The sequence below is a fragment of the Stegostoma tigrinum genome, chromosome 20 (assembly GCF_030684315.1).
Source record: "Stegostoma tigrinum isolate sSteTig4 chromosome 20, sSteTig4.hap1, whole genome shotgun sequence".
In the NCBI taxonomy this organism is placed as follows: domain Eukaryota; kingdom Metazoa; phylum Chordata; class Chondrichthyes; order Orectolobiformes; family Stegostomatidae; genus Stegostoma; species Stegostoma tigrinum.
In genome coordinates, this window is record NC_081373.1 from 1,041,960 (window position 1) to 1,065,961 (window position 24,002).

A 24,002-nucleotide genomic window follows, 5' to 3' on the forward strand; every position below is an offset into this window, starting at 1 on the left:
GTTGTCATAATGTAGAACATACAGACCATTAGTTTTCAGACGTTTCGTCACCATTCTAGGTAACATCATCAGTGAGCCTCCGACGAAGCGCTGGTGTCATGTCCCGCTTTCTATTTATCTGTTTAGGTTTCCTTGGGTTGGTGATGTCATCCCCTGAGAAAAAGAACAGGAAATGACATCACCAACCCAAGGAAACCTAACCAGATAAATAGGAAGCGGGACATAACACCAGCGCTTTGTCGGAGGCTCACTGATGATGTTACCTAGAATGGTGACGAAACGTCTGAAAACTAACCTTCCAGCTCAGCGAGCAAACTCACATCCAGAACCTCAACCTGAGCTACAAACCTTCTCAAAACTCGTTAGCATACAAACCATTTCATGAAAGCAACAATATGTAATTTCTCTCTCTCCCCGTGTGATGACAAATCTGTTAATTATCTTTGCCCATCAGTTCACATATGAATTAAAACAAGCAGGCAAATGGGTTTAGCCAAACTAATATATATCCAGGAATGTTATCATACATAACCAATTGACTTTCCCACCACCAAATCACCATAGCTTTTTGCCTTGGTTTTAACTATTAACAATCGTCAGTAATCACCTGTACAGCCAGTAGAAATTTACAAGCAAAGCCCATTATGGGGCAATGCAAACAAGCGTAAAGAGGGAAAAGGCTAAATCAGAATGGAGTTGGAGGGGGAATAAATTAATATAGCCCCCACGGCACGCACCTCTCTCTAACAGCATTAAGCATCCCTCTCCAATGACACCTGGGCTCAAACATAACTGCAGAAGAAGGGCAGACAATCAGCAGAGATGTCCCCTCTGCAGCCCAGTGCCTGGGTCTACGTATAGCCAGCCTGGCTATGCCCAGGAGCAGATCTACGAGGAGTTCCTCTGACCTGCCCACGCCCCTTTGCACCGGGTGCCCACAGATCAAGAGCAGGAGGCTGAAGTGCAAACAAAAGCACGACAAAACATATTTCAAATAACTAAAACACAAATTTAATTAGCCACAACCAATATACACCTGGTCCACGTACATCAGAGTGCCACAAAATAAACAGTCAGGCTGGGAGACTGTGAAGCGCTGCCACCTGCAGATACACAGGACCGCTGTGCGCAACGCCCTCCACCTCAGGATCCTGATGGAAAGAGGGAGGGTTCTCCCATACAGAGCCCTCAACTGGGGATCCCAACAGTCTGGCAGCAAATAAGCCACAAAGGCATGTCAGGGCAAAATGTGTTAATATTAATTTGAACTTTTATATATTCCCACCTGTATGAGGTAAACGGCAGAAGCTCACATCCAGGTCAATCCTTGTGAAGCAGTTGCATTACTCTTGCATGAGAAGCAATCTTCAATTTTGAGAATGGAAAGTAGAGAAAACAATGAGCAAAATGAAAGTTTCCTGGTACATAAACAAGAGTGGAACTGCTTTTTGATACTGGCTGAAATGTGGAGATATTATATTTTCGTTCTGTGAACCAGTGCATCATGAATATTGAGTTGCAGAGCTGGGCAGATTAGATGATAATCTATTACAAATTGGAAATGAGGTTTGGGATGATGTGTGCAAATATATTATATATGATGTGAAATAGAACATCTGCCAAATGTAGGATTTTAACTAACTTTTATTTTAAAAATGACCATAATCTTTATATCAAAAGGTGATGATGACCTGGCTATTTTCAACAGAATCCATAGAGGACATTAAAGAACCATGGACTTGAATGGAACATTAAATTTGTCTGTAGTAGGCTTTGCACTGAATCCAACATCTTTTTTTAATTTAGCTGCCTGTCAATTATGTTTTCAAGTACTTTGGCCATAAGACCACAGAATATAGGAGCAAAATTGAAGCAATTGGCCCATCAAGTGTACCCCACTATTTGATCATGGCTCATATGTTTCTCAAACCCATTTTTCTGACTTTTACATAATGCTTTGATCCCCTTACTAATCAAGAACCTGTCTACTTCTGTCTTAAATACACCCAGTGACTTTTTTTTTAAGAATCCCTACAGTGTTGAAACAGGGTTAGGGTTAGTCCACAATGATCCTCGGAGCATTCCACTCAGACACATCCCCCTTTCATCAATAAATCTAATCTACACACCCCTGAACACTGGGCAATTTAGCATGGCCAATTCACCTAACCTGCACATTTATGGACTGTGGGAGGAAACCGGAGCACCTGGAGGAAACCCACGCAGACACAGGGAGAATGTGCAAACTACACACAGACAGTTGCCCAAGGGTGGTATTGAACTCAGGCCCCTGGCACTGTGAGGCAGCTGTGCTAACCTCTGAGCCACCGTGCCGACCCTTGGTCTCTATAACCCATAGCAGCAATGAGCTCCACTGATTAACTGCGCTTTGGTTAAAGAAATTCCTCCTCATCTCATTTCTAAAGGGTTATTTCTTCACTCTGAGGTTTTTCCTCATGTCCTGGTCTCTCTTCCTAGTGGAAACATCTCCTCCACGTTTATTCAACCCAGGCCTCCGAGTATTCTAGTAAGTTTCAAGATCCTCCCTTGTCTTTCTAAACTCCGTCAAGTACAGACCCAGAGTCCTTAACTGTTCCTCATATGACAAGGCCTTCACCCCGGGATCACTCTTGTGAACCTCCCATAGAAGCCCTCCAATGCCAGTACATCTTTCCTTCGATACACGTCCTAAAACTGTTCACAATATTTCAAATGCAATCTGACCAGAGCCTTATACAGCCTCAGCAACACATCTCTGCTCTTGTCTACAGGCCCTCTCAAAATGAATGCTAACATTGCATTTGCCTTCCTAACTGCCAACTGAATCTGCATGTTAACCTTTCAAGAATCCTGAACTAGGACTGCTAGCTCTTCCCCATTTAGAAAATAGCCTCTATGCTTCCTATCAAAATGCATAACCTTACAATTTCCCACAGTTTTTGTAATCCATTTGCCATTTGTTCACCCACTCTCCTAGCCCATCCAATTCTTCATGCAGCCACCCCATATCTCTTATTCTGTACAAACATCTTAAATATGAAGCTTACTGTTACCATAGTCTTACAATTTAATAACTAGCAATTGTAAATTCAGAGTTGAACAATTTCAGATTTTTACAACTCCAATTGTCTCCTTTATCATAGAATCGTTACAGTGCAGGAAAGACCATTTGACCCTTCAAGTCTGCGCTGATCTTTTGAAAAGCTTCCCAGGCAGACCCAGCCTCCTTACCCTGTCTTCTTAACCCAACATTTACTCAGGTTAATCCACACATTTTTGGACTGTAGGCGGAGACTGAAGCACCTGGAGGAAACAGATACATACAGTCACCCAAGCCTGAAATAAAACCCAAGAAGTGAGGCAGCAATACTAATCACTGAATCACTGTGCCACCCTGCATGTTCTAGAGTGAGGGGATAATTTGTATACCGAAGACACAATAGCTAATAGTTTTCCTTATTTTCATGAGGTTGACACTTGTGAATTTCTTTCAGATCTTTAGCATTTGCAGTACTGAGACAGCCTTATTCTGTAAGTGTGTGATCACACAGGGTCATTCAACACATGAGATTTTTGCTGGCTCCTTGAATAAAAAGCCCAATTAATTTCAAATATAAACCAAAAAAACTGTGCATTCTAGAAATCAGAAACACAAACAGAAATTTCTGGAAAAGCTCTGCAGGTCTGACAACATCACTTCTGAGAAAGGGCCACTAGACCCAAAACATTAATTGTGATTTCTCTCCAATTAATTTATCTTTGCTCTTTGTCCATAACCCTGAAAATGTTGCCTTTTCAAAAATAAATGGGTTAGAAATGATCTTGGGTAATATTGTTTACTTTTCCTGTGACTGTTTTTTCTCTGTCATCCCAAAGTGTGTATGCTTATCCACATTGTCCTGGCATTCATAGCAATAGATTGAATAGCCGGTGATTTAACAAACTTCAGAACTTTAATAACTGTTCATAGATTGAAAGAATGAACAAAAGATAAAATGTTACGCACAGAAAGAAGCAGCAATCACTATGTCTGGAATAAACTATTAAAGGACAAAGACAAACTTAAATAGGAATTGAAAGCAATTAGCCATGTCTGGGAAAACACGGAGTTGAAATTACATAAACAAAATTGCTTTGACATCTGTTTGATAAACATAACATTTTATTGCCACAAAGCACAAGAATTGCCCTGCAGAAAAATTTAAGGAGCTAGCCACAGGAAAGCTGTACCTTTAAACAGACTGTCAATGACAAAGATAACAAGAAGTAAAGAAACTACTTTTGATCAGAAGGAAAGCTGGAGACTTGCAGTAATTTTGATGAAGAACTTAAAGATTCATCAATATATCACATCACAGATCTGAAGGACGAAAATCTGTTTAAGAATCGAACACTAGAACTCTACTTTTCACAGAACTTCAAAGAACAATAGTGTGTAAGGTTCAAACACTAGACACTTCCACAGTTGATTGAAATAATGGCCAGATTCCACCAATAATCAGGTGATAGACAAGTTGCGTTGTGAGGCTTAAGTTGAACAAAGAACAATGAAAATTACAGCACATGAACAGGCCATTCGGCCCTCCAAGACTGCACCAATCGAGATCCTCTGTCTAACCTGTCATATATTTTCTAACAGTCTGTATCCCTTTGCTCCCTGCCCATCCATGTACCTGTTCAGAAACATCTTAAAAGACACTATCATGTCTGCATTTACCACCTCCGCTGGCAACGCGTTCCAGGCACCCACCACCCTCTGTGTAAAGAACGGTCCACGCATACCTCCCTTAAACTTTCCAAATCTCATTTTGAACTCATGACCCCTAGTAATTGAGTTCCCCACTCTGGGAAAAAGCGTCTCACTATCCACCTTGTCTAAACCCCTCATGATTTTGTAGACCTTAATCAGGTCCCCCCTCAATTTCCGTACTTCTAATGAAAATAATCCTAATCTACTCACCCTTTCTTCATAGCTAGTGCCCTCCATACCAGGCAACATCCTGGTGAACCTCCTCTGCACCCTCTCCAAAGCATCCTCATTCTTTTGGGAATGTGGCGACCAGAACTGTACGCAGTACTCCAACTGTGGCCGAACCAAAGTCTTATACAACTGTAACATGATCTGCTAACTCTTGTACTCAATACCCCATCCAATGAAGGAAAGCATGCCATATGCCTTCTTGAACACCCTATTGGCCTGCGTTGCCGCCTTCAGGGAACAATGGACCTGAACACCCAGATCTCTCTGAACATCAATTTTCCCTCAGACTTTTCCATTTACTGTATAGTTTGCTCCTGAATTAGATCTTCCAAAATGCATCACCTCGCATTTTCCCAGATTGAACTCCATCTGCCATTTATCTGCCCAACTCTCCAGTCTATCTAGATTCTGCTGTAATCTCTGACAGTCCCCTTCACTATCTGCTACTTGACCAATCTTCGTGTCATCTGCAAACTTGCTATTCAGACCATCTGTACCTTCCTCCAAATCATTTACATATATCACAAACAACGTCCCTGTGGAACACCACTGGTAACAGGTCTCCATTTTGAGAAATCTCCCTTCCACTACTACTCTCTGTCCCCTGTCGCCTCACCAGTTGTTTTATCCATCTAGCTAGCACACCTTGGACTCCATGTGACTTCACTTCTCCATCAGACTGCCATGGGGAGCCTTATCAAATGCCTTACTGAAGTCCATGTATATGACATCTACAGCCTTTCCCTCATCAATCAACTTTGTCACATCCGCAAAGAATTTTACTAAGTTGGCAAGACATGACCTTCCCTGCACAAAACCATGTTGCCTGTCACTGATAAGCCCATTTTCTTTCAAATGGGAATAGATCCTATCCCTCAGTATCTTCTCCAGTAGCTTCCCTACCACTGACATCAGGCTCACCGGTCGATAATTACCTGGATTATCCCTGCTACCCTTCTTAAACAAGGGGATAACATTAGCAATTCTCCAGTCCTCTGGGACATCACCCGTGTTCAGGGATGCTACAAAGATCTCTGTTAAAGCCCCGGCTATTTCCTCTCTCACTTCCTTCCATAACCTGGGATAGATCCCATCTGGACCTCGGGACCTGTCCACCTAAATGCCTTTTAGGATACCCAACACTTCCTCCCTCCTTATGCCGTCTTGATGTAGAGTAATCAAACATCTATCCCTAACCTCAACATCCATCATGTCCCTCTCCTTAGTGAATACCGATGCAAAATACTCATTAAGAATGTCACCCATTTTCTCTGACTCGACGCATAACTTTCCTTCTTTGTCCTTAAGTGGGCCAATCCTTTCTCTAGTTACCCTCTTGCTCTTTATGTATGAATAAAAGGTTTTGGGATTTCCTTAACCATTTTTCCTAAAGGTATCTCATGTCCTCTCTTAGCCCTCTTAATCCCTCATTTCAGATTCACCCTATGTTCCCGATATTCTTCCAAAGCTTCGTCTGTCTTCAGTTACCTCGACCTTATGTGTGCTTCCTTTTTCCTCTTAGCTAGTCTCAAAATTTCACCTGTCATCGGTAGTTCCCTAATCTTGCCATTTCTATCCCTCATTTTCACAGGAACATGTCTCTCCAAATCAACCTCTCTTTAAAAACCTCCTAAATATCAAATGTGGATTTACCCTCAAGCAGTTTCTCCCAATTTACATTCCCTACGTCCTGCTGAATTTTGATATAGTTGGCCTTCCCCCAATTTAGAAGCCTTTCTTTAGGACCACTCTCACCTTTTTCCATGAATATTGTAAAGCTTAGGGAATTGTGGTCACTATTTCCAAAATAGTCCCCTAATTTCAACCACCTGGCCGGGTTCATTCCCCAACACCAGGTCCAGTATGGCCCCTTCCCGAGCTGGACTACATACATACTGCTCTCGAAAACCCTCCCGGTTGCTCCTTACGAATTCTGCTCCATCTTGACCCCTAACACTAAGTGAATCCCAGTCAATGTTGGGAAAATTAAAATCTCCCATCACCACCACCCTGTTTCTCCTACACCTTTCCATTATCTGTTTACATATTTGTACCTCTATCTCATGCTCGCTGTTGGGAGGCCTGTAGTACAGCCCCAGCATTGTTACAGCATCCTTCCTATTTTTGACCTCTGCCCATATTGCCTCACTGCTCGAGTCCTCCATGAGCCCCTCCTTCAGTACAGCTGTGATACATCCTTACTAGACGGGTCTTATTTTGATTGTTACATGCAATAAAGTTTAAATCATTGTTTCAGTACTTGATTGCCTGTGAGATTTCTTAATAAGTAATTAATTAAAAGTAACTTGTGGTGATTTACCCACAACAAGACTTTTTTAATCTGGATAGTTGGTCTCAACATTTACACTGAGGAGAGACTTCCACTCTTCGGGAATCTCACTAATTTGACATAAAATGCATTAGTGATTTGGTTATTGTGAAAGATTGAAAATGCCAAGTCCAATTTAATGGCATTAATCCACCTTTGTGTAGTTATCTCCTCAATAATTACTAATCAGCATCTTGCCGATCATGTCAACTTAGAGACAAAGATATTCATGAGAGGATGTCGAGGAAATGAAACAGACCACAACTCATTCCATTGCAAAGTAGATACTAATAGGAGATGGAACAAGACCCACAGTAATGTCAAGAGATATTGAAGATACCGTTTTAAACAAATTGTAACTTAAGCATCCTGTAAATAATGGGTTTCCTTGTTTGCATGTATCTGAGTTTTTAATGTCATTCCCACTGCATAATATTGGACAGCTTGAGCAAATGTAGTCTGCCTGCTGCACATGTTGGACTATAGAATATATATGCTGCAGTAATTTAGTAACCTGTGGTGGTTAACTTTGTGAAACCAATAGAGTTTCTAAATCAATAATTACTGGACTGCACACAGCAGTTGACTTTCTTTTCTTGTCTGACATGTTCTGATGCCAATCACGAATGGATACCTTAACATAGCCTACTGTCTGTGATAGGTAACTGAGCGCATAAATATATTTGCCGCCGTTTCCTTCATTAAATACAATAAATTTGTGTTTACTATTCTCTTACGTACGTGAACCTGCAATCTTATGGTCATGTAACAGTTTATCTGACACGGCAGAACCTTATTAGATCAAAATTCTACTAGATAAATGGAAAACTTGATTGGGTACTTCATTTATTCCAAATACTAGTTTATCTAAATATTTGGTGGCATCTGTGACTGACAGTATTATAACACAATTATTTTCCCCCATTTATCTCCATATCATTGCATATACAGATTTATCACCAGTTCCAGCAGTTAACTTTAATATTCTTTAATTTTATGCCTTGCTGCAATGTGGCACCACAATCCGCAAAGATAAAAAGCAGAAACATTTACTTTTTATTTGTTTTTGCAGCTTGGACTTTTACAGTCTGCTCCATCCTCCTCCAAGGTATCCTCACTGCCAGACTACTGAAACTGCGTGTTATACATTTCCTTCTGAATAAATATTCTGGCTGATTTTTGCGTCCAATTTCTAAAATGTGTGCTTTCAAGTGTGGCATAGATCTCTGGAAATGCAAATTGCTGGACTCTCATGACCTGAGATGGCCAATTTTGTAGTGACCTTTGCTTGTCTCATCAGAGCTGCAACTGAAGATTGATGAGATTATAGTTTCCTCGATGCAAACTATTACCACTGCACTGCATATAATCATGTCATTTCATGCAGCAGTTTTACTCAGCCAGATCCTTAAAACCAAAGGTTGGAAATTAATCTAATGCTGGTACTGTAATTTCATAAACATTGTGATGAATAGTAGATGACCGGACAGAATAGAAAGATAAAATCCCAGCATTGAAAATATGTGTCTTGTTGCTTACTGTTCACTGGTTTTAACTCATTTCAACACACTTTGCTTACAAACAGGTCCTGAAGGGCTTTTGCTTCAACTTTAATGATCAGGCACCCTGCACTTTCTGCAGAATAAGACTTCAATAGATCAAAACTGGCAGTGGGTCAATGCATACTGCATATCACTGAGAAAATAATTTAGCTAGACCTGATAAAATGGTTGAGTTGTAACATTTAGTTGTCATTGACATACATTTGAGTGAGTCTTATGTCTAAAATGGCTTGATGAAAACAAGAGCAACTTGCCATGATATAATATTTTTATCAGAGTAAGATATCCAAAGTATCATTGGGGAAAATTGGGCTTTGGATAACAGTGGGAGAGTTGACAAAAGGGTGGTTGAAAACTTTGAAAATGTATCTTAAAGATGAAGAAGAAAGAAGTAAGGCTAAGATGTTTAAGACTATTTGGATATTTATGGATTTGTCCAATTGTATTTCCCTTCAAAATCAGTGATTGTTAACTAATACATGGAGAAAACAACAACAGCACCATCACAAAGCATCCTGCTATAAACATCCTGAGGTTCATCATGGGCCAAAAAATGCATTTGCTAACTACGATACCATCACTATGAGAACAGAGCAATTACTAACCTTTGACTCCTCATAGCTTTGCTTGTGATGAAACATACACTATTTGTCATTTGGCAACTCAGTATCAGACAGGATTAAACAGTTCACAGATTGGTGCCCCTGTCGCTATAACTCTCCACTGGGAATATGAATTGGGAGCAATTGAGGGCAAATATATGCCTGGCATGTGGGAGGCTAAAAAAGAACGGTTGATTAAAGTGCAGGACATACATATCCTTGCAAAACTGAAGGATAGGAATTGCAGGATGTGGGAATCATGGATGACAAGGGGAATTGTGAAGTTAATCAAAAGGAAAAAGGAAGCATACAATAGGTCTAAGCAGCTCTAAACTGACAATGCACTGGAGGAGTTTACAGAAATTGGGAAGGAAATAAAACCTGGAATTAGGAAGGCTAAAATGAGCCCTGAAATGTCTTTAGCAAACAGGGTTAAGGACAATTTCAAGGCTCCTTATGCATATATTAGAAGAAAGAGCAAGGGAACTCGTGGGCCTACTCAGCGATAAAGGAGGCAAGTTATACATCGGCCCACAGGAAGTGGGAGAGATCGTTAATAAGTACTGCGTATTAGTATTCACCAAGGAAAAGTACATGTCTGATGTTGAGGTCAGGGATGAGTGTGCGAATACTCTCGAGCGTGTCAATATATTAAAGCAGGAAGTTGTGGATATCCTAAATTGTATTAAGGTAGACAAGTCTCCAGGGCCGGATGATATCTTTCTCAGATTACTCTGAGAGGCAAGGGAAGATATAATTCGGGCATTAGCAGATCTTCACATCCTCTTTGACCACAGACAAGGTTCCAGAAGACTGGGGATTAGCCAATGTTGTTCCCTTATTTAAGAAAGGAAGCAGAGGTAAGTCAGGTAATTATAGGCAGGTGAGCCTGACATCTGTGGTGTGGAAGCTCTTAGAGAAGATACTGAGGGAAAGGATACATCTGCATTTGGAAGAAAATGGACTAGTTAGTGATAGACAGCATGGTTTTGTATGGGGAAGGTCATGCCTCACTAACCTGATTGATTTTTTTTGAAGAGGTGACAAAGACAATTGATGAAAGAAGGGCTGTGGATGTAGCTTATACAGACTTTATTAAGGCATTTGATAAAGTCCCACATGGCAGATAAGTACAAAAACTAAAATCACATGGGATTCAGCGTGGGCTGGTTGAATGGTTACAAAATTGGCTTGGTCATAGAAGACAGTAGATAGGTGGTGATACAAGGGTGTTTTCTAGAATGGAGACCAATAACTACTGGTGTTCCACAGGGATCAGTCTTGGGTCGTCTCTTGTTTGTAGGCTATATAAATGATCTGAAGGAAAGTGTGGGTGGTTTGATTAGTAAGTTTGCAGATGATACGAAGATTGGTGGAGTTGCTGGTAATAAGACTGATTATAAAGGATACAACAGGATATAGATGGATTGGGGGACTGGGCACAGAAATGGCAGATGGAGTTCAATCCAGACAAATGTGAGGTGATACATTTTGGAGGATCAATTTTAGGTGTGAATTATAATTATAAATGGTAGAACACTTAAGAACATGAGCATATAGATTGATCTGGGTTTGTAGGTCCTCAGTCCCTAAAAGTGGCCACACAGATGCCCAAGGTGATTAAGAAGGCATGTGACTTGTTTGCCTTCATCAGTTGGGGCGTGGAATGCAAGAGCAGGCAAACCATGTTGCAGCTATATAAAACCCTTGCTGGGCCGCATTTGGAGTATTGTGTGCCTAGTTGGAGTGTTTTGATCACTACATTACCAGAAGGATGTTTGGAGAGAGTGCAGAGAATGTTCACCAGGATGTTGTTTGGCCTTGGCGGCATTGACCATGAGGAAAGTTTAAAAAGACTAGGAATGTTTTCACTAGAAAGACAGTGGATGAGAGGAGATGTGATAGAGATCTACAAAATTATGAGAGACATAGATAGAGTGGATAGTCAGAGGTTTTTTTCCCAGGGTTGAAGTTTCAATTACGTGGAGTCACGAGTTCAAGGTGAGAGGTGGAAAGTTTAAGGGAGATGTGCGAGGGAAGTTTTTCACACAGAGGGTGGTAGAAGCCCAGAATTCACTACCAGAACAGGGGGTGGAAGCAAGCACATTGGCAACATTTCAGAGGCACTTGGATCGTTACATGAATAGGGAGGGAATAGTGGGATATGGATCCAATAAGGGCAGATGGTTTGATTTTTAAATTTAGTCTGGGCATGATGATCAGCACAGGCTTGGAGGGCCAAAGGGATGCACTATACTTCTCTTTTACTCTTCTTTTGTTCTTTGGTGGCCTGTAGCTACAGTAAATACAATCATTATAGGGGCCCTTATGGTGTGGTGGCAGTATCTCTACCTCTGGTCCAGGTGGCCTGGGTTTAAGTCTCACCTAACCCAGAGGTGCATCTTTACACATCTGAAAGAATTAATTAAAAATACCTACAAATAGCTAAGCTGGTGTTTACGTATGGGGCTCTTCTGGCCCAGTAATAATGTCTCTACCTGGAGGTCCAGGAGGCCCAGGTTTAAGTCTCATCTGTTTCAGAAGTGTGCAATAATATCTCTGAAGAGATTGATTATAAAAACCGTTAGTACAATTATCGGGATTAACTGCAAGAATTAGCCTTGGTTTCATCATTTTTCGTCCCCTGTGATCTTTATAAAGAAAAATCACAGAAACACAATTTTGTGGAAGCACCATAAGGTTCGCCTCAGGGACACAAACCTTCTTCATTTGATCATACATTAATGTTCCTTCCTCATCAGTGGTTCAGAATCCTCAAACCCCACACCAAATACTCCTATGGGAGCATCATGACCACATTGCCTCAACAGTTTAATGATAGGGTCCACGTACTTACGACCATCACCAAATCTTGAAAACGACAATAAAACTGGAGATTAGAGTGGAATCTTTACTTTACTTCAGGATAGGATGATAAATGCTGGCTTATCCAAATTTCTGACATGGAAAAACAATTTGAAAGTAGTAAGAATAAGATTAAAGCTTTCTGAGTTTTATGAATCAAAGATAAAGAAATGGAGTAAATAGTTCCAATAATAATTATATCCTGTTGATTATAGAAAAGCAGAAAACAATATGGCTAGTCATGCAGTCAATAGTCTAATACACCTGGAAATAAGAAATAGGTTTCCGTAGGTTATTAGTCATTTTCATGGCATGTTAAACCTCAAAGAACAACATGCAATAAATCAAAAAGGCATTACAATCCATCTAAAAATTGCACTAATGTAAGATTATTATCTGTCTTTGGAGAAAGGTTGGCTATGACCACTGTAGAATTGATGTCCCACATATATTAAATAAATCTGCATTTAGAACATGAGGAAACATAAAGGAAGGTGAGAGTTAGGGTGCAGCAACTGGTTTCCAGCATAGCTCGCCATGTCTTTCACAATCACATCTATAGCAATAGCAGGAAGGGCCCATGGAACGGCATTGAAATACCTGTATTATGGATCCACGGTGAATCTTCTTGTTGATTGAATACTTGATTGTTCTAAAATATTTTTGCAAGAAAGGAACATGATGCCAAATCTTGAGCTATTGAGAAATCCAGAGGCTGAAATTCTAATTTTGTTTTGTACTCATTGGGGTAAATGCAACAAAGGAAAATTTTAAAGAGAGCAGCAGTTTAAATTGCTTGAGAAAAGGCTGTATATTGGTTGAACAGCCAAAGGAATGCATCATTTGATAGCACTCAACAGCAGCTGGAATGTATATCTGAATTTATTCCTGTAATGACATTGGGACTGAAAGTACCTTTCGCTACTCACGTGCTTAGAATATAGATTGTATTCAAACACCCTTTGCCTGCAAATCTCACAACATAAAGTTGATCATTTGATGTGATTCCATGATTGGATGGAACTTGGTAAACAATCTCCAGCGTGCTATTAATTACACTAACAGCCAACTAAAGATAATTGGTTGAGCAATATTGCGCATTTTTACTTGCAAGAAGCCATCTATGTTCATACTCATTGTCCTATCCTCTGGGATAAAAGAACATGCCTCGACTGTGTGCATTTTTTGGAGGAAACAAAAGGTTTTGGGGCAATAATTCCCTGGTGTATTCTCCTTGGCAATGCTTTGACCATTCAGAGCGAACTTGGCAATCTTTCTGAATATTCTTCTTATGGGTACAAATTGTTGCCCCTTTGAAAATTTGGCATTCTTTCAACTGTCCTGACAAATGTAAAGTGAAAAGCTTTGATCACATGTCTCTTTTTCTCAGCAATATTGAAGACTTGAAATTTGCTGGCAGAAAGTAAACTTCAGGGATTGAACAAAGTGGACCATGTCCTAAAGAAAAGAAAAGTTTAGTCCATACCAAGCAAATAGAATTTCACCCTCTGGATTTCTCAATAGCTCAATTTAGAGTCTCTTAAAGATGTAATTTACACTTCAGTGGGCGTTCTTACTTCTTCAGGATATCCCATAACACTCTTAGTAAATGATTCACTTCTAAATGCTAAAATTCGACCCACACAAATGTGTGTTTTTTCTAAAGAGTACTCGAAACAAGCTCAGCATACATCCCCAGAAGTAATGTTTCTGTGCACCTGACATGGAGCCAACCTATATTTCCTGTAGGGGGCGATCCAATTCCCCTCAAACTGATTGTTGTTACTTGGGCAAACACAAATTGCAAACAGCAGGGTCCAACAAATTTGATACAAGGAGAAATGCTAGCTGTCTCACCATCTTTACTTTGAACAGTTCTGAATACTTTGAACTGTAACAAGAGACTGAAAACTGAAATAACTCCACAGAGGCTGGTATCCTGTCACCAAATCACCCTTTATTTACACTTGGGGGCCTTTGCCACTGACTCTGTTCCCTCAGAGCTAACTCTGAGTGAGCAGAACCTTTGACACTCCCATTCTTATCTGTCAGCCAGGTCTCCTTGATTAGAACATAGAACATAGAACAGTACAGCACAGAACAGGCCCTTCAGCCCACGATGTTGTGCCAACCATTGATCCTCATGTATGCACCCTCAAATTTCTGTGACCATATGCATGTCCAGCAGTCTCTTAAATGACCCCAATGACCTTGCTTCCACAACTGCTGCTGGCAACGCATTCCATGCTCTCACAAGTCTCTGTGTAAAGAACCTGCCTCTGACATCCCCTCGATACTTTCCTCCAACTAGCTTAAAACTATGACCCCTCGTGTTAGCCATTTCTGCCCTGGGAAATAGTCTCTGGCTATCAACTCTATCTATGCCTCTCATTATCTTGTACACCTCAATTAGGTCCCCTCTCCTCCTCCTTTTCTCCAATGAAAAGAGACCGAGCTCAGTCAACCTCTCTTCATAAGATAAGCCCTCCAGTCCAGGCAGCATCCTGGTAAACCTCCTCTAAACCGTCTCCAAAGCATCCACATCTTTCCTATAATAGGGCAACCAGAACTGGACGCAGTATTCCAAGTGCGGTCTAACCAAAGTTTTATAGAGCTGCAACAAGATCTCACGACTCTTAAACTCAATCCCCCTGCTATTGAAAGCCAAAACACCATATGCTTTCTTAACAACCCTGTCCACTTGGGTGGCCATTTTAAGGATCTATGTATCTGCACACCAAGATCCCTCTGTTCCTCCACACTGCCAAGAATCCTATCCTTAATCCTGTACTCAGCTTTCAAATTCGACCTTAGAAAATGCATCACCTCGTATTTATCCAGGTTGAACTCCACCTGACACCTCTCAGCCCATCTCTGCATCCTGTCAATGTCCCGCTGCAGCCTACAACAGCCCTCTATACTGTCAACGACACCTCCAACCTTTGTGTCGTCTGCAAACTTGCTGACCCATCCTTCAATCCCCTCATCCAAGTCATTAATAAAGATTACAAACAGTAGAGGCCCAAGGACAGAGCCCTGTGGAACACCACTCACCACTGACTTCCAGGCAGAATATTTTCCTTCTACTACCACTCGCTGTCTTCTGTTGGCCAGCCAATTCTGTATCCAGACAGTTAAGTTCCCCTGTATCCCATTCGTCCTGACCTTCTGAATGAGCCTACCATGGGGAGCCTTATCAAATGCCTTACTGAAGTTCATATACGCCACATCCACAGCTCGACCCTCATCAACTTTTCTAGTCACATCCTCAAAGAACTCAATAAGGTTTGTGAGGCATGACCTACCCCTCACAAAGCCGTGTTGACTGCAGTTGATCAAGCCATGCTCTTTCAGATGGTCAGAAATCCTATCCCTCAGAACCTTTTCTAACACCTTGCAGACGACAGACGTGAGACTTACTGGTCTGTAATTGCCGCGGATTTCCCCATTTCCTTTCTTGAAGAGAGGAATTACATTTGCCTCTCTTCAGTCCTCAGGTACGACTCCAGTGGAGAGCGAGGATGCAAAGATCCTTGCAAGTGGCAAAGCAATTGCATTTCTCGTTTCCCAAAGCAGCCAAGGACAAATCTGGTCCGGGCCTGGCAACTTGTCAATCTTAACGTCTGACAAAATTTTCAGCACATCAGCTTCCTCTATCTCTATCCGTTCCAGCATGCACACCTTCTCTTCAAAGGTTTCATTCACTACAAAGTTCCTTTCTTTCGTAAAGACAGAAGCAAAAAACTCATTTAGGGCTTCCCGTACATCCTCAGACTCCACACACAAGTTCCCTATGCTATCCTTGATCGGCCCTACTCTTTCTTTGACCATTCTCTTATTCCTCACATAAGTGTAAAATGCCTTTGTGTTTTCCCTAATCTGTTCTGCCAAGCCTTTCTCGTGCCCCCTCTTGGCTCTCCTCAGACCATTTTTGAGCTCCTTCCTTGCCTGCTTGTAATCCTCTCTAGCTGAACTTGACACCAGCGTCCTCCACCTTATGTCAGCTACCTTCTTCCTTTTCACAAGAAGCTCCACCGCTCTCGTCATCCAAGGTTCCTTTATCTTACCCCTTCTTGCCTGTCTCAGAGGGACATATTTACTCATCACTCGCAACAACTGTTCCTTAAACAGTCTCCACATGTCTACAGTGCCCTTACCATGGAACAATTGCTCCCAGTCCATGCTTCCTAACTCATGTCTATTCGCGTCATAGTTTCCTCTTCCCCAATTAAATATCCTCCCATTTTGCCTAATCCTCTCCTTCTCCATAGCTATGTAGAATGTGAGGCAGTTATGGTCACTATCACCAAAATGCTCTCCCACCACAAGATCTGATACCTGCCCTGGCTCGTTTCCGAGCACCAAGTCTAGAGTGGCCTCTCCCCTCGTCGGCCTGTCAACGTACTGCGTTAGGAAACCCTCCTGAACACACCTTACAAAAACAGCTCCATTCAAATCTTCTGCTCGAAGGAGGTTCCAATCAATATTTGGAAAGTTAAAGTCACCCATTACAACAACCCTACTACGTACACACTTTTCCAAAATCTGCTGACTATGCTTTCTTCAATCTCCCTGCTGCTACTGGGGGGCCTGTATTAAACCCTTAACGAGGTGGCTACTCCCTTGCTGTTCCTAATTTCCACCCATACTGACTCAGTAGGCAGATCTTCCTCGACAATGGAAGCTTCTGTAGCTGTGATACCCTCTCTGATTAGTAGTGCTACACCCCCTCCTCTTTTTCCCCCCTCCCTATTCTTTTTAAATGCTCTAAACCCTGGAACATCCAGCAACCATTCCTGCCCATGAGAAACCCATCCTCAATCCTATTTCTGGCTATATCATTAGTGCCAACATGTAACACGATTTCTGGCTGTTCGCTCTCCCCTTTTAGAACCTTATACACCCGATCGGAGACGTCCCGGACCCTTGCACCAGAGAGGCAACACACCTTCCGGGAATCCCGATCCTGACCACAAAATCTCCTGTTGATTCCCCTAACTATCGAGTCCCCTACCACGAGTACTTTTCTATTCTGCCCCCTTCCCTTCTTTGCCACAGTGTCAGGCTCAGTGCCAGAGAACTGACTACTATGGCTTTCCTCTGGTAGGTCATCCCCCCCAGCAGTATCCAAAACGGTATACTTATTGCTGAGGGGAATGCCCACAGGGGATCTCTGCACTGTCTGTCTGTCCCCTTTCCTCCCCCTAACTGTAACCCATCTATCCTCGTCCTGAGCCTTAGGAGTGACCAACTCCCGATAACTCCTCTCAATTACCCCCTCTGCCTCCCGAATGATCCGTAGTTCATCCAGCTCCAGCTCCATTTCCCTAACACGGTTTTCAAGGAGCTGTAGTTGGGTGCACTTCCCGCAGATGTAGCCAGCGGAGACGTGTGCCACATCTCCCAACTGCCACATTCTGCAGGAGGAGCAAGCAACTGCCCTAGCATCCATACCCCACTTGCCGCCTTGCTGATATATATGGTCACTGCTTTCCTTCCAGGCTGCCCTTCTGGTCCTCGTCACTTCCTCTGGTGCTCCCGCTCCTTCTCTGAAAGAGGAAAAACACCGCTGCCCACTACCGGTAAGTAATAAACTGCTTTACCTTCGCTGCAGTCTTCCGGGTCCGTCTTGCCTCTGCTGCTGCTCGCACTCAAAATGGCCGTTGGCGTCGAAGGGTGAGTATTTATACTCACTGCTTTCCTTCCCGGCTGCCCCTCTGGTCCTCGTCACTTCCTCTGCTGCTCCCGCTCCTTCTCTGAAAGGGGAAAAACACCGCTGCCCGCTACCGGTAAGTAATTTTAAAAATAAACTGCTTTACCTTAGCTGCAGTCTTCCGGGTCCGTCTTACCTCCGCTGCTGCTCGCACTCAAATTGGAACAGACTAACAGCCCCAAACAGGGAACCAGCTGACCTCATTATAATCACTACAGAAATGTTTACATATCATCTGAGAGAAGATACTTTGAGCCCTAATCTTAATCAAATTATCTAAAGATATCAAATCCAGAGCCAAGGGTAGAGAACTTCTGTGCAAGAAACCCAAAGCAAAAAGTTACCAAAGCAAATCAAGGAAATTGATACAGACCAACAGCAAAAACTTTTTTTGCCTGCAATAGGATACAATTCATTACTTTGTTTAAAATGTTCTGTCAACAGCAGAATCAAATTAAACTTTGGACCTGTTTGATGTACCAATAAACCACAATAATTGTCAAAGTAAGGAGAGAAGGTAATTCCTTCACAAGTTACAGAAAGGTTTACAAAGAAAGAGCCAGCCACAAAGATGCTTTTGTACAAGCATGTGAATTAGCAGCAGGAGTACTCCACTCAGATTCTTAAGTCTCCTTCATCATTCCATAAGATCATGACTGATCTGATTATAGTTTGAACTACCTGTTCCTGTTTACCCACAAGGAAAATATCTTTTCAGCCTCCACAATTCTCCTCAGTGTATTATATTCCGCTCTGATTGAGGACAAGTTAGAAATGCAGCACCTTAAGAGTGCAGTAGAGACACCCAATGCCCAGAAAAGCCATGGTAGATAGAATCAATGAAGACGATGATGCAGGGTCAAGTCCGCAGGAGTAACACAATCTATAGGTATGGCTGTGGCAGCATAACGCACGCAAGGCATGGTTACAGTTATGTCTCTGAAAGAGGACTTGACAGTTTGAATGGCTTCCTCCTGTGTGTTACAACCTTTCCATAATACGGCTACTCTTCAAATGTTGTTCTCTCAGCAAATACAGCAGCAAATTTGTGCAAGAAATCACAAGAAATAAATCATCAGTTAATCAGATTGAGTGAGTCTTTTTTGGATACCAGGAAAAATCACATGCTTCTGAAATAGAACCACAGGGTTTTAGAAAGAAATTAGAGCTTTCATTTCACAATTCATTCAAAAGACATTTCTGAAATCATGCTCAATGCAATCATACTGTAATGTCAGATAATATAGTTTATGTTATCAAAGGCAACCAGTGATTGATAATAAATGCTGGCCCAGCTAGTGACACCCTCGTAGTCATAGAGATGTACGGCATAGAAACAGATGCTTCATTCCAACCTGTCCATGCTGACGTGATATGCGAGACAAATCTAGTCCCATTTGCCAGTATTTGGCCCATATCACTCTAAAGGCTTCCTATTCGTGTATCCATCCAAATATCTTTTAAATGTTGTCATTGTACCAGCGAATTACATCCCATGAATAAATTTAAAGAGCTCATATTTCTTGAGGGAGATACGAGTTCAAACTCTGGTCCTAACTCTAATGGCACCACTGTTAAGGCAGGGTTAATACTGATCCCGAACTGCAGTCAAGAAATAAGATGCTTGTGCTTAAAGAGGCTCTAAATTGTGAGAAGGAAGAAGGACTGTGGCTGTTAAAATGTTCCAAAGCATCAAGATTATATGATAGAGTGATTCATACTAAAAGATGCTGCAATGAGTTTTGAAATGATCAGAGAATGTGTGAGATGAACACTTCTATATGATATGAGGGAGCTAAAAAGCAGGATTGCAAAGTTGCCCTCAACAATTACAATTTTTTTAAAAAATAGACATATTTTCTTCCCTCCCCAGGCACTGATTATAAAATGTTGAATCACTATCAAGTACGAGCAAAAAGATGCAACTTTGTGAAGAAGAGGATGGCTTTGAATCTTCAGAGAAAGTGATAACATCTGTGGGTTGCTAAGCAGCAGAGCACATAACCAGTGGCACTGAGGATGTGGACTGGCTTCACTGTCGGAGCAGTTTGGGAGGCAGGTCTGTGTGATCTGAGATATGTTTCACACCAGAAAGTATTTCCGAGATAGTAGGAACTGCCGATGCTGGAGAATCTGAGACAACAAGGTGTAGAGCTGAATGAACACAACAGGTCAAGTAGCATCAGAAAGCAGGAAAGCTGACATTTCCAGCCTAGGCCCTTCTTCAGGGGGACCTGATTGAGGTCTACAAAATCATGCGGGGTATCGACAAGGTGGATAGCAAGAAGCTTTTTCCCCTCCAGAGTGGGGGACTCAATTACTAGGGGTCAAGAGCTTAAAGTGAGAGGAGGAAAGTTTAAGGGAGATATGCGTGGAAAGTTCTTTACACAGAGGGTGGTGGGTGCCTGGAACGCGTTGCCAGCGGAGGTGGTAGAAGCAGACACGTTAGTGTCTTTTAAGATGTATCTGGACAGGTACATGGATGGGCAGGGAGCAAAGGGATACAGACGGTTAGAAAATATATGACAGGTTTAGACAGAGGATCTCGATTGGCGCAGGCTTGGAGGCCCAAAGGTCCTGTTCCTGACTTGTAATTTTCTTTGTTCTTTGTTTGTTCTTTATTCTTCAGAAAAAAAATCAAGTAAAAAGAAAGAATTTCCATTTCTTCTAAACAACCAAGTGTAATGTAAGGATTTGAGCCATTTTTACAGCTCTGTTTCACTTACTTCAGTTCAACATTAAGCCCTGAAGATAAGAGATAACAAGGTGTGGAGCTGGATGAACACAGCAGGCCAAGCAGCATCTTAGAAGTAGGGAAGCTGATGTTTTGAGCCTATACCCTTCATCAGAAATGGGGGGAGCGAAGTGGGTTCTGAAATAAATAGCGAGAGAGCGGGAGGCGGATTGAAGGTGGATAGAGGAGAAGATAGCTGGAGAGGAGACAGACTGAAGTTAAAGAGGCGGGGATGGAGCCAATAGAAGTGAGTGTAGGTGGGGAGGGGATAGGTCAGTCCGGGGAGGACGGACAGGTCAAGGAGGTGGGATGATGTTAGTGGGTTGGAGATGGGGGTGTGGCTTGAGGTGGGAGGAGGGGATAGTTGAGAGGAAGAACAGGTTAGGGAGGCAGGGCAAACTGGCCTGGTTTTGGGATGCGGTAGAGGGAGGGGAGATTTTGCAACTTGTGAAATCCACATTGTTACCATTGGGCTGCAGGGTTTCCAAGCCGAATGTGAGTTGCTGTTCCTGCAACCTTTGGGTGGCATCAATGTGGCTGCAGGAGGCCCACGATGGACATGTCATCTGCAGAATGGGCAGGGGAGTTGAAACGGTTCACGACTGGGAGGTGAAGCTGTTTATTGCAAATCGAGCATAGGTGTTTTGCAAAGGGGTTCCCAAGTTTCGGCTTGGCTTCCCCAATGTAGAGGAGGCCACAACTGCATCCGCTGTCCCTGTTGTGGCCTCCTCTACCTTGGGGAAACCAAGTGGAGGCTTGGGGACTGCTTTGCAGAATGCCTACGTTCGGTTCGCAATAAATAGCTGCACCTCCCAGTTGCGAATCATGTGTTATGAATCAGCGTGCAGTGTTCATCCAGCTCCACACCTTGTTATCTCAGATTCTCCAGGATCTGCAGTTCCTATTATGTCTGATTAGCCATGAAGATAGGTTGTGTTTCTGCCATTCTGCGACCTTCATTACAGATGCATGACTTGATGAGACAATTTCTCGCTGACAGAGCATAAAATTACTGAGGAAATTGTTGATCAATGATTTTATTATTTTGTTTAAAATGTTTGTTCCTGGACTAAACAAGGAAAACAGTAAATTTAGTGAGAACAGCAAGTAGAGTTGTAAAAATTAATTAATAAATACATCTTTGTAAATTTTCTGTGGAATGATTACCTGCGTGATTTGCAAGTATTATAGTTGGAATTAGTTAGAATATTGCTGTTTCATTCAACCTAGCAAAAGTTATTTCCCAGTTAAATTACACTGCATATGCCTCATTTGAAATTCTCCACTGTCGGGTTCCCTTTGAAAATGTTTTATGTCTGCAGGCTGCGAAGTGAAAAGATTGCAGACACTAAAGGAGACAGAGAATAAACCAATAGGGGACTTTGAGTGAAATGTCGGGATCCAAAGTAAAAGTGATTCTTTTTTAACAATGGGAATATATTTCATGCACATAGAACGTTTTCTCAGTGTAAAAATAGTGAAAACAAAAATTGCCCCTTTATGGAAAATTAGCACAATTTTAAAAATCCCGTACACTTTATGTAACTTTGCTTGTTGTTACCACTTTTTAAGTAGGCTTGTGACACTGTGTTTAGATCCTTGGCTCTGAATCAGAAATTCCAAGATTGAGCCTCACCTCAGGACTTGGTGGTCAAGGAAAACATATTCATGATGCACCCAATCAGGTTGAACATCAACCTGCAAATCCTTCCAACGTGCACAATTGGCAGATAGTGAGAGCTCTTGGCCTGTACTTAATTCTGATGTTAACATACTGGTGAAAATGCAAGTCAGCGCAGCAATTTTGAATTCTTGACTGATCTGTAACACCCCACCACGACTCCACTAAATCCATTGGTTGATAGTTTCATACAGCACAGAAAAGCCCATTGAGTCTGCACCAACATAACTACCACTAAAAGTGAACTAACCTCAATTTTCTGCACTTGTTCCAATACCCTTGAACATTATGTTCTTTGAAGTATTCTTTAGAATATTTTTTTAAAGGTTGTAAGGTTTTCAACCTCCACCATCTTCCCAGACAGTACATTTTTGATTTCCACCATCTGCTGAATGAAAAGGCCTTTTTTTTCCCAAATCCCCATTGAATCTTCTGCCCCTTACCCTAAATCTATGGTGTCTTGTGACTGACCCCTCAACCAAAGGGAACAGCTGCTTTATATTAACCTGTCTTTACCCCCACTCAGTCTTCTCTGCTCTAAAGAAAACAATCCAAACATAGTTGGACTCTCCTATAGCTCAAGGAGACAGTAAAGACTGCAGATACTGAGAGCTAGAGTCAATAAACATGGAGCTGAAAAAACGCAGCAGACCAGATAACATCAGAGGAGCAGGGAAGTCAATGTTTCAGGCCAAAACCTTGCATTAGGACTTCCTCCACCAGAACCTTTTGTATTTTATGGCCAAACCAGCTTTGCATTCAACTGACCAACTTACCATGGATCCCATGTGAATTAATCTTCTGGATCAGCCTACCATGAGGGATTTTGTCAAATGTTTTTTTGAATTTCACTTGGACTGCATCCACTGCCTTACCCTCATCAATCATCTTCCTCACTTCCTCCAATATGTGAGAGAATAACTCATTATCTCAAAATTGGCCTCATGCTTAGAGTCAGAAATAAAAGTAAAGATGTTTCAGGGGAAAAGTTAACTCAAGCTGCTTACACATAAAGAAGTGCTTTTACTATTACAAAGTAATAGGCACAGAAGATGGCTTTGCCAGTACGTTGCTTGTTAGCTCTCTGTTTTTGAAAGGTAGGTTGAAAGTAAAATGCTCTTGTTTTAGGGAGTTTTGTAATTCAAAGCAAATAATTTAAGAATAGTTAAAAATTAATAATGAGATGAGTTTGTCAACCAAAAAAGGACTGACAAAGGCTGAATTAAACCATAGGATCATAAGACATAGGAGCAGAAATTAGGCCATTCAGCCCATCGGGTCTGTTCTTCCATTCAATCATGGCTAATAAGTTCTTCGAGCCCATTCTCCCACTTTCTCCCTGTAACCCTTGATCCCCCTGATAATCAAAAACCTGTCTATCTCTGTCTTAAATGTACTCAAAGACGTGGCCCCCACAGCCCTCTGTGGCAGTGAGTTCCATAGGTACACCACTCTCTGGACGAAGAAGTTTCTCCTGATCTCCTTTCCAAAAGGTCATCCCTTTACTCTAAGGCAGTGGTCCCAGTCTCTCCTAC